The sequence below is a fragment of the Anabas testudineus genome, chromosome 21, assembly GCF_900324465.2.
Source record: "Anabas testudineus chromosome 21, fAnaTes1.2, whole genome shotgun sequence".
In the NCBI taxonomy this organism is placed as follows: domain Eukaryota; kingdom Metazoa; phylum Chordata; class Actinopteri; order Anabantiformes; family Anabantidae; genus Anabas; species Anabas testudineus.
In genome coordinates, this window is record NC_046629.1 from 5,677,717 (window position 1) to 5,689,770 (window position 12,054).

The window sequence follows — 12,054 nt, forward strand, 5'->3', positions numbered from 1 at the left end:
TCTATGTTAATTGGGTGGTGTTGTGTCTAGCTCGGCTGCTTCCTTAACAACTGAACTTTCCCAGAGAGCAGCTGCAGAACTATTCCATACCTTCCCTCATTACAAAGTGGCGATATACATACAGTACTATAAGTGATTATGCTACACGCAGGCTAAGGTTACAACATGTTTGCAGGGCACACTGGCTGTTCACAGTCCCTGAGACATCTTGTTTCACAAACATCTGCTCCTGATTTTTTTCCCTCCACCTTTTGCATCTGGTTGCATTTGCAGAATACAGGCTATCATTCCATATTCATTATTATTTCCCGGGGCGCTGAGGCTGAGCGCTTTGGTTCATCAGATTTAGAGACCTGAGCCGGTATGTACTCTCACGCCTGGGTGATGGGAGAGCTGAAAGTGACTGGTGGGCGATGGGTTTGTATGCTTGCTTGTGTGTGTGTGTGTGTGTGTGTGTATCTTAAGGACTCCAGCTCCTGTTTCCTGGCCACCCGGTAGAGGTTGGTCCTCCTGGCTTTGTCTCCTCTTTCCTTCTTGAGAGAAGAGAGAGAAATGTCAGCTTCTTGGTTCTTTGAGTCTCATGATAAATAATTTGGGTAATTCAGTATGTGGTGCTTGAGTGAGTTCAGAGAGGTCAGCGTGGGAGAAACTCCTCAAAGTAAGAAAACACAGAGGTCACTGTGAATAAAACTGTGATAAGGATGTTGTGATGTAAGGCTACAACCAGATTAAGATAAGATAAGATAAGATAAGATAAGATATTCTTTATTGATCCCACATTGGGGAAATTCAATTGCTACAGCAGGTCAGTGCAAAAAGAACAACAGTAATGTGCAAAAAGAATGAAAGGGTGTGCAAAAATACAAAAGTAATAAACATTTAACGAGAATCTACAACTATATACACTATTACGACTTAACATATATAATATGTTATACGTAATAATAAAATAAATAAAGTAAAAAACAATACAGTCAGGTGGGCTATGGATGCATGATAACCGGTTTTGTACATGTATATTTAAACTGTGGCATTGTACAGTCTAACAGCTGTTGGAATGAATGACCTGCGGAACCGCTCCTTCCTACATGGAGGGTGTAACAGTCTGCAACTAAAGGAGCTGCTCAGTGCCTCCACTGTCCGATGTAGTGGGTGAGAGGTGTTGTCCATGATGGATGTTAGCTTGGCCAACATCCTCCTTTCACCCACTTCCTCCACAGAGTCCAGTGGACAGCCCAGGACAGAACTGGCCCTCCTGACCAGCTTGTTGAGCCTCTTTCTGTCCCGGTCTGTGCTGCCTGCTCCCCAGCAGACCACGCCGTAGTGGATAGCAGAGGCTACCACAGAGTCATAAAAAGTCCTTAAGAGAGGCCTGCACACTCCAAAGGACCTCAGTCTCCTCAGAAGGTGGAGGCGACTTTGGCCCTTCTTGTACAGGGCATCAGTGTTGTGAGTCCAGTCCAATTTCTTGTTGAGGTGAACACCCAGGTACTTAAAACTGTCCACTACCTCAATGTCCAGACCCTGGATGCTCACCGGTGTGTGTTGTGGTGTTCTCCTCCTGAAGTCAATCACCATCTCCTTTGTCTTACTGGTGTTCAAGCACAAGTGGTTGCGCTCACACCAGTCCACAAAGTCCACAATGACTGACCTGTACTCCAGCTCGTTCCCCCCTGACACACAGCCAACAATGGCCGAGTCGTCAGAGAACTTCTGGAGGTGACAACTGCTGGTGTCGTACGTGAAGTCCGATGTGTAAAGGGTGAAAAGGAACGGTGAGAGCACCGTCCCCTGAGGAGCCCCAGTGCTGGAAACCACCACCTCTGACACACAGTTGTGTAGCCTCACATACTGTGGCCTGTTGGTGAGGTAGTCGGTCGTCCATGCAGCCAGTCGTCCGTCCACTCCTGCCCCTTCCAGCTTCTCTCTCAGCAGAGCTGGCCGGATGGTGTTGAAGGCGCTGGAGAAGTCAAAGAACATGACCCTCACAGCGGTTCCGGCATTCTCCAGGTGAGTCAGCGCCCGGTGCAGCAGGTAGATGACAGCGTCATCCACTCCGATGTTCGGCCTGTAGGCAAACTGCAGCGGGTCCATCGCGGTGCTGACCACTGAGCGAAGGTGGCTGAGGATGAGCCTCTCCATGGTCTTCATCAGGTGGGAGGTCAAGGCTACTGGTCTGTAGTGGTTTGGCTCCTTAGCGTGCACCATCTTAGGAACCGGAACCACACAGGAGGTCTTCCACAGGACCGGGACCGTCTCCAGACTCAGGCTCAGGTTGTAGATGTAACTGACCACCTCACAGAGCTGGTCAGCACAGTCCCTGAGCAGTCCGGGTCCGATGCCGTCTGGACCTGCAGCTTTCCTGGTCTTAAGTCGCCTCAGTTCTCTCCTCACCTGATTAGAAGTGAGGCAAAGGGGGGTGGAGGTGGGGGGCAGAGATGGGATGGTTGTGGATGGGGGTGGTGTGAAATGGTGAGAGTGCGTGGGGGTGGGTGTAGCTGCTGGACTGGAGATGTGTGAAGTGGGAGGGGGAGGGCTGGAATCAAACCTGTTGAAGAACAGGTTTAACTCGTTGGCCAAGCCCTGATCTTCATCAGATGCCACCGTGCCTGCTCTCTGTCCGTGGCCAGTGATGGTCTTTAGGCCTCTCCACACATCTCGAGTGTTGTTGTTCTCCAGCCGCTCCTACGGGAGCTCTCCAGCCGCTCATACGGGGCGCCAGGGCAAACATGAGAAGCCTGACGGTTTACTGTGTGGTCATTTAATTATACACATTTTCTTTAGACTATGCAGCATGTAAGCACAAAACCAGAATAATTAAGTTGTGTATAAGGTATTAGAACAGAACTGACAGCACATGGAGACCCTTAGCACATCACAGTGCATGTTCTCAAATGTCTTAATTTTAATTAAGATACATGTTGTTTGTTGTTTGGTAATTAATCTTGTGTAAAGCACTTCGGCTGTTTATCAGTGTAATTTAAACATCATTTAATCAAAATATTTCTTCACACATGTCATTTTGCCATTCAAACATTTTTAAACTACACTCCAGAAATGTAAATATATAGCATTAAGCAATTAAAATGGCAGATTAACCTACACTTATGGTGGTGTTAAGATTAATCTTGAGCATAATTTAATTCAAGATACATTTAATTTAGTTTAAATCATCTCTTATAAAATATTTTATTCTAACAAATGTTTGTTTGCAAAAAAATATGAAAAACAGTAAAAATTTACAGTTCAGGCTCATTCACAAACTTTTTTCAATGTACTGTATCAGTGTGCAGCATCAAAGTTTGAAATATTCAAATCTTCCTTATATTAGTTTTAAATCATCATCACAAAAATGTTGAAATTACAGAAAAATATAAATTATTATTTCAGCACAGAGATACATTGAAGCTGCAAAACTGACTACAGACTATGACTTCAACCTGAAAATAGTATGAATCTGCATCGTGATGAGACCCACTTCTGCTGCTCTACTGGTTTATACAGCATCTGAAAGAAAGTAAATTTAAGTTGAAGTGTTAAAAACTGTCCATCACTCAGTTTGAAGTAGAGAAGAAGAAATAATAACTCAGCAGTCTTATCTCCAGAGAAAAGCGAGAATTTGTGCAGGTGATGAGTGAAGACTTGGTGCTTTCATTACAAATGCTCTCTCCTCTCACCATCAGGGTGATTCATTTTTCCATGTTCCTCCTCCTCCATCTCAGCTTCACACCTCCTTTGTGATAATTGTCACCTTTGCCTTCTTCTTCTCACTCTGCCTCATCCTACTTTCCTCTATCATCTTCTTCATCATCCTCTTTTCCTACACTGTTACTCATCCTCTGCATGTCCCTCCTCTACCATTTTCTCTCCTCCTTTCTCCTCCACGCTCTCTAACACTATGCTTGTAGTCTTTAAAGCAAGTATGTGGGTTTAGCACACATGCTAACTGTCTGGTGCAGCCCTCCTGAGCTGAGGCCGAGGAGAGATGCTGGTAGGAAAGTCCGGCTAGTGGTGACCAACACTCCACCTGTCATAATACAGCCAAGCAAGGCATGATGGGAGGTGGTGGGGCTGCTGAGTGAGGGGCCAAAGTGTGTGTGTGTGTGTGTGTGTGACTCTGGATACTGACGCTGAAAGACAGGGTCTCCCCTCTGACATTGTAGGCATTCAGAATCCACAGGGTGTCCACCACCCAAGCGGATGGATGGATGGACAGACAAATGATTGATGGATTAATCACGTGGACTGACAAACAGAACACATGTCTACATAGATGGACAAGGAGCAAATTGTACAGACAGATGAGTTGGTAGCTGCAAGGTTAGAATTTGGCTGAAGGGATAAAAACAATAAAGTGTGATACTGCGCAGTGCGGAGAATGTGTCAGTGATTGAATTGTCGAGCCGACCGCACACAGCCTGCAGCTTCGCTCCCTCTCCGACCCGCTGTTCTCAGAGTGGGAAGCCTCAGAGAATCATAATAAACATTCAGGACAAAGTATTTTGTGTAAAGCAATGTTTGCTTCCCCAGGGAGGATCTGGATTTCATTACATATCTGTGTGGCTATACATGTGCGAAAGAGCATGTCTGTAGTTAGAGTAGAGCGATGTGACAGTATAGATCATGAGATAGTGGAACGATGTGCAGATTTTGCCATAGAAATATCTGTAGTGGTTTTACAATAGGCATGGGCAGTTTATTTTATTTTATTTTTTATTATTCAGCAGGATTATTTCCTTTCAATAAAGTTCAATAAAGTCAAGTATTTAATTCACTGGATCTAACTCAAATTGATTATTTTAACTTAAATCAGTTTCTCAAATTAATTTACACATAATGTAACCTGTTATTGACACAGAGGCAAAAAATTGCAAATACTACAACATCATCATTGTCAGTTGACAGATGGTAATGATAATGAGAAACTGAATGTGAGGATCTTTTCTCATGTTTATATAACTGAAAACTGAATGTTTTTTATATTGCTGGTTGTTTAGATGTTCTTACCAATGGGTTGACCTACATATTGAATTGACAGTGTGACAATGGTGGGTATTATTCACTATGGTGTCATCCTCTAGAGATCAAACAATTTGATTGATTGATCAGAAGTAAATCTCCCCAATACATCAGAATAATAATCATCAGGCACAGCCAAAACAACAACTGGTATTTTTTTTACAATATATAGTACAATAAGAACATTAGTAGGTTATAATGCATCATAATGTAGCGACACGTAAAGGAAACACGACAGTGTGTAGGTGTGTGAGAGAGAGAAACTGGGGGTGTACAATGGGGGTTGTGGGGTCCCTAATGGAGGCAGTCTGTTTCAGCACCTTGTCTCATTGCCTGTTGTAGTGCTGACAGGACAGAAGTGGGGGTGAAGGTGTGCGGGGAGTATTTTTATTGTCAGTATATTTTTTAATTATTAGTCTTTATTTAATTATTAAATAAATGTTTAAAAGTGCAGTGTATAAGATAAATAGTTACGACTTCTACTCTAATAAAGTGTCCAACAAGTCACTGAAAACCAATTAAACAGAGCTGGAGGTGGCAAACCTATAAATAAATAAATGGAATGGACATGGTTTTAAATTGTACTAGTTACTAGTTTGTGTTTGACAAATAAAATGCTTATAACCTGATCTTGTGTTTTCATGTGTGGAGCTAAGAGTTAAACCCTCAGTGTAAGAAAACCATATTTAAAAACCTGCAGGTAGTTTCTATTGCACACCATCAGTGTCATAAATGCTTCATATAATCAGAGCCAGCCTTCTGCTTCCTGTCACAAGGAAGATGTTCCTCCTCAATGACTGATCACAGCTAAGTAACACGAAATAAACGTCACAACAAAAGCATCTGCTCAGTCTGAATGCTGTAATATGAATATGTTCAGATGTAGAGCATACATACATACATGATTTATGTCAGAGTGCATTTCAAAGCCATTATTGGCCATTTAGCACAATGAAGAAAGTGTAACTGAGAGCTGTGTTTAGTTCTCTGTGAACCAGACTTGATGTGTGTTTCGGGGGTTTCCATAATGCAGCCTCTGACTGAGCTGAAGTCTCAGGAAAGTGTCAGAACTGATGAGGACTACAGAGCGTGAGTATCTGCATGTGTTTGTGTGTGTGTGTGTAAGCTTGCATGTCTGCTGTATGTGTGTTTATTACGCGTTACCAAAATAACAAAAGAATCAGAGGATGAGTGGATGCCAGTGTAGCGTGTAATCAGAGCCAGATCCTACAATCCATCAGCGCCGGGGTCGATCAGAAAATTACTGACACCAGTTGACGGAGACTTTCTCCTGATTCCACAGCAGCAGAGACCCAGTCATTAGTCAGCCTGACAGTGCTCATTTATTCCCTGTGAAGAGAAAAAGAATGAGTGTCTCTTTGGGTACGAATCCTTTCTTTTTTCAGTCTCCGCCACGCCACCCCCCCCCACAGCCTACCACATGAACTAGAAGTCACGCAGACAAACTGAATTTGTTTTTTACCCTGAAGTAAAACTCCTTTAGACTGCACTGGATTGTTTTGATCCGTCTGTTTCTTAAACACAATTACTGTGTTTCCCATGTTAACTGAGAATTTGATTCTACTACTACTATTATTACTCACTCACACAACAGATTATATGCAACAAACCTGCATGACACATTTCAACAGAGGTAGAGGAATTACGCACACTTAATACTCCCTCCTAAACAGTACTCCACTACAGGCAGAAGTACCACTTAAATTCTTTATTTACATAAAAGTAAAATAACTAAAACTAAAAAACTAATTTCACACGACTTTTATCTCTCGACTGAATTATAAAGTTAGTCATAAAAGAATCATGCCTTTTAAAAAACACTGTGCTTTTAAAAAAACTATTTTTTATTCATTAAAAAAGGGATACAGATTTTTGTTACTTAAGAGAGTTGGTGTGAAACAAAAACAGAAGAGCTGGTAAAGTTGGAGCTGATTGTAACAACACCATATAGCTGAGGTTTAGTCAGAATAAACTATGATGTAACTGTTGTCTACTGCAGTACAGAACCATTGTTGCTTTTTTATTTCCACGTTATCAACACATATGCAGTTTACATAATATGTGACATCTCCACTGAAGCCATACGGAAAGATTTTCTTCCCCAGCAATGGTGGAGCATTAATATTTCACATAGTTCCCAACATGGGGAGCTAGCAGCAGTCGTAGTTGTTGGGATAGGTGGTCAACACATCGTTCCTAAGGCAACAAGTGGAAATTTGCTAGGATTATGACATGTAATACTCTTGACTTAGCAACAACCATTGCAGGATATTAAAATTAGATTTTGCACCATTTTAAGCTGATTACCATCCAGCAAAGTAACAGATTAAAGGACAAACTAGTTAACAAGCTAACATGTATGAAAACAACCTGAATATTTTCATGAAATGCTTGGGAGAAAAATGAATGGCCTACACATTACTCCCTCGGATATGTGCTAACACAAAGTAATGAAAGCCTGAACCAATAAATGATTTAATCTATTAATGTGCAGCAACATGAGCCAAAGTAAATCCTGATCTCAAATGTGACCTTCTTATCCAGTTGTGTATGTGTGTGTTTGCATTTATCGCCTGTCTCCCCCTTGAACTTGATGACTGATTAAGAGTTGGAACATTGAATAAACTGTCCAAGTATCAGCAAACCAATAAGTGTGTGTATGTGTGAGTGTGTTTTCTCAGCAGCCACTAGAAACAGCCACATTATAACACCTAATTTACTCTCATTTAAAAGCAGGAAAGGGGTTAAAGCAGAGGCCGATGCTGTGTGTTCTTCATGCAGATGTGAAGCACTTTTCTTTCAGGAAGCTGCTTCACTAAGTCTGAGAAACGTACACAGTATGCTGTTTGTTTCACAGATTTCTTTTTATTTGTATGTTATTTAGTGCATTTGTTACAGCTATTTTCTGTCTGTTAACTGTAGTATTTTACCCACAGCTGCAGAGATATCATGAATAGAAGCCAATGGAACCAGCAATTTTTTCAATCGACATCAATATCAATAATGTACCAAAAAAAAATAAAAAATCTGTTATTTTATGTTTTCCCCTAGAGACACAGTTTTGTGATGTGATGTGTACAGATGCCTGTCTCACAGAGCTCAGATGTTATCTTAAATGTAAAAGCCCACATGAAATAAAAGAGCAGCATGATTGCAAAATAAGCAATATATTATGGAACTACACTTATCATTCTAATCAGAGCAAATCCTCATTACTAATGCATGCTGTAATAATACAGTTATATGGTGTTTAAAATTAAAAGTCTACCTGAAAAAGTCAGAATTAAAAGTTTTACTTTGGAGTTTTTCAAGCTGATGTTAATATAATACTTTAGGGCGTAAATGTGCAGCACATGATAATATGTTTTTGTCACTATAACTCTTGTACTGTGTAAAATTCATTCTAAAATTTGCCTGCGACTCTTATGAAACATCAATCACATCTTTCAAAGTTAAAGGGTAATACTTTTAAATAAGAATTTATTGTACTGAACAAAAAAACAAAAGGAAAATATACGTCCATATGCTGCTGCTTTAGGTTTTCTTATGTTGTGCTTCTTTTTGGTTTATAGGTAACTTGCAAGTCCTTTAATCAGATACATTAATGCTAGCTGTGTGCACAGTAACAATTTTCCATTTAACCCTGGAACCATCTCATCCCATGTCTGTAAAGCTTTTCTCATGAGTGCGTGCATATGCGAGGAAGAGACAGGCAAAGTGATAGCACACATGTATGTTTTAGTGCATGTGTATGGGGCCGCTCACATATGTAATAGATGTGTAATATCTGTTCCAAGGCCTCATCACTGCTGTCAGCACGTCAGATATTCAGCGTGTGTGACGGAGGATTGTTTTACTGAAGTCATACAGCTGGAACAGGCTGACGTCTCTCTATCGAACCTGCTCATTTTCATCTCAGCCTAACCGCCTGCACATTCACTGTGGAAAAGAGAAAAACTACAGTGAGACAGTGGTCACTGTGTTCATCTGTGAAAAAGAGGCAATCTGCATCTACAATAGTAGTGGGTAAGTACAGTATTTAGAGTGAGAGTATCTGTATGTACTGGAGGCTGACATGTAATGTTGGGATTCCTGCAGAAATAGATAATTAGGGACAGCGAGGTCCTGAAACTGAAGCTTAGTACTCTATATTCTTTTATTGAAAAGCAAGAATGAGTGAATGATGAGTGAATCTAGTTCAAGAAAGAAGTTCCAAATGCATAATCACACAAACTGCAGGCCGATTAGTAGTCTACCATTAAAAGTTACAGGAGTTTTACCTGTCAGAGTCTTCAATACATTACACTGTATGTGTTACACTCCCCAGCTGTAGCCCAGGCGGAGGGGATCTGGTCCAGATGGATGTTGGGTCACGTCCTTCTGGAGCAGCAAACACACTAACGAGCATGAAGAGCCACAGTCAGGATCAGGTTCACCCGGCACAGAGCCACACACGCAGAGGCAGAGCAGAGCAGCCGCTGTGTGCACTCTGCAAAAAAGTAACAGCAAGGTGCAACACAACATGAACTGTTTGTCTACAGTTGAAGACAAGTAAGAGGTTTATATGGAATAATATGTATTTCTTTAAATATAAAGAAGTTAAAAAGACTTTAGGCCTATAACAAGGTACTCGTCTGAAACAGCCTACAATGCTCAATAGGAGTCTTTCTAAAGTACAATCAAAGTGTATCTCATCAAAGACACATTATTTGGCAAGAAAATTTATACAGTACATAACAAGGCCAAAGATGAGTACGAGGACAGTATGTGGATCAAAACAGCCAACTAGCTATCAAAGATTTAAAAATACAACAGTGTGGCATTTCCCCCATGGTTCCATCTGGAAACAACATCGGAAGACATGAAAAGACCTGAGTAATGCCTCGCTGCCATGAGAAGAGACACAAGTGCTTCCCAGCAGACATGTTTATGAGCAGATCCATGATTAAGAAGAGATGGTGTGACACAGAGATGCTCCTCATGTGCATAATTATAGGTCATCTACCAGCATCCTCCTCTCATTTGTGGCACCACTACAGACCTTCTATCCTCAACTCCAAGTTAATGTCATAGTCTTTTTGATTTTCCCTGAATGACTCTTTTATGGCAACTATTCTAAGATATAACCAAAAACCTATGTTTAAAAGACAAATGTCTGCAGAGGGACAATAACTGCTTTCATGTCCAATGACACACAGGAATTATTGTGTTCTTTAAAAAAAAAAAAAAAAAAGTTCATAATAGATCCATTCTGCTGCAACAGGTGGGGGCGGAACATAAATTACCGTTAAACAAACAACCACCAATAAAGAATTTCCTGTGTAAACATTCACTGAATCACTCCAGCCCAGCTTCATTCTAAGCTTTTCACACTTTTAGCTCACAACAACATTAAGAAAACAAATGATGACCCTTTGTTGTGTAAACAGGAATCTGGCACATATCTAGTCAGACACTTTGGTACCTGGTCTCCATCTTATACCACACACAGTTCAATATCCCTCTGTTTTTGAGGAAAGATTTGGGAATTTCTCCTAAATTCCCATCACATTTGTGCACATCAGTGTCACTCAGTCTGTGTTTACATGTTGGATGTGTCCATATTGATTTTATATTTTTTAAATATTGATTAAAAACTGTGCAGATTAAGTTGAAGCACAACTTGTCTGTTGTAGTCCACTTTCGCTTCCTCCTTTAAATCTGTACAATTAGCAGAAGGTCTCTTTTCATTTAAAGAAACTACAGCATGTGATACACTGGTGAAAAATATAAAATTAACCATGACATCTTTGGATCTGTCCAATTTCCCCAAACGCCTGTCCCACATCTTCAAAATTACAGAACTTTATTCTAATGACTTATTCGGCTGTTTTTACGTTTTTAGTCTCTAATTACTGCTGCTGAGTTTATTCAGCTTTCATGGACCTGAGCAACAAGGCATTTGCACCCGCAACCATCCGGAGGCACAATCACAAGCGTCTGCTCACTGTCCAAGCTCACTGGCTCCCACACGTCCACATTAAATCTAATTACATTTCCATGTTCCTCTCCTTCTTTTTAAGCTTACTATGTTAAAACTGCTCAGTGTCACTTCATAATTCTGCCTGAAACAAGAACAAATCTGTCATTAAAGGGAGTGATCTACTATTCTTAGGGAGATCCAACGTGAATAATGTGCACTAACTGCTCAGCGTTTTGTTTTAATTGGGTTTTTTGGAACGGGGACAGTGGCCAGCCGCTTCTCTGCAGCTTTATTAGTTTTTATCACCACAAAGACAAGAACGTGTGGAGTGAGAGAAATGACAGCAAAGGTAAAGCCAGGAGTCAAACACACGCAGTCATGGTGCATTTTTCTTGGTTTGAGCAGAAAAAGAGACACATGACTGAGTGACCAACTGGCTCATCAGCATGTTCACTGTCAAAAGACTGAAGGTTGGCAGTGATGCATATGCACTAAAGGGTACATTTGTGAATGTGAACAGTGCAAACATATATTCATCTGTAAATCTGTAAATCAGCCTTAATTTTCACTTAACCTACGTTGTATATCTTCATCCAGGATCAGTGTCTTTCTCATGTAATACTGATTATGTCCCATTATTAGCATTTTTAAATACTGAATATGTCATTATGATATATACTTTTACACTCCTTTAAATATTTTTTAAGGTGGCTTTCAATTACATACATTAATTACTATACAGTACTTCTTAAACTGATCCAGTACATCCATTTAAGTTGCTGTGGTGGCTAGGTTAGTAAAAATCTGGCTATTTGCACATCCTGCATTCATGGGGCACCATGTCAAATATTCTCTGCCAACTCCTGAGGAAATAACTGGATCTTTAGCTGCTAAATGATTTGTTAACTAGCAGCTAACTGTGTCTGGCTGCTGTTTGGTCTCTGTCTTGTAGCATACAGTTTTTAGAGGTCCTTCAGTGAAAACATCTGCTTGCTGCAGTGAGAGTCAACCATAACAGTAAAACTGTGGGCCGAAAAACAAAAACAACAAGC

The 12,054-nt window shown here is 40.7% G+C and overlaps 1 long non-coding RNA gene across 1 annotated transcript in view; it reads right to left on the minus strand.

The window, feature by feature from the left end:
• Positions 1 to 5,928: 5,928 nt before the first annotated feature.
• The window catches only part of LOC113172970, a 28,321-nt gene continuing 22,195 nt past the window's right edge, over positions 5,929 to 12,054 (minus strand). Inside the window, exons 3-5 of the long non-coding RNA XR_003299798.1 lie at positions 9,321 to 9,529; positions 8,806 to 8,979; positions 5,929 to 6,369 (exon numbers count right to left, since the gene is read on the minus strand). This is a non-coding gene — a long non-coding RNA (uncharacterized LOC113172970). The remainder of the gene's footprint in view (positions 6,370 to 8,805; positions 8,980 to 9,320; positions 9,530 to 12,054) is intronic.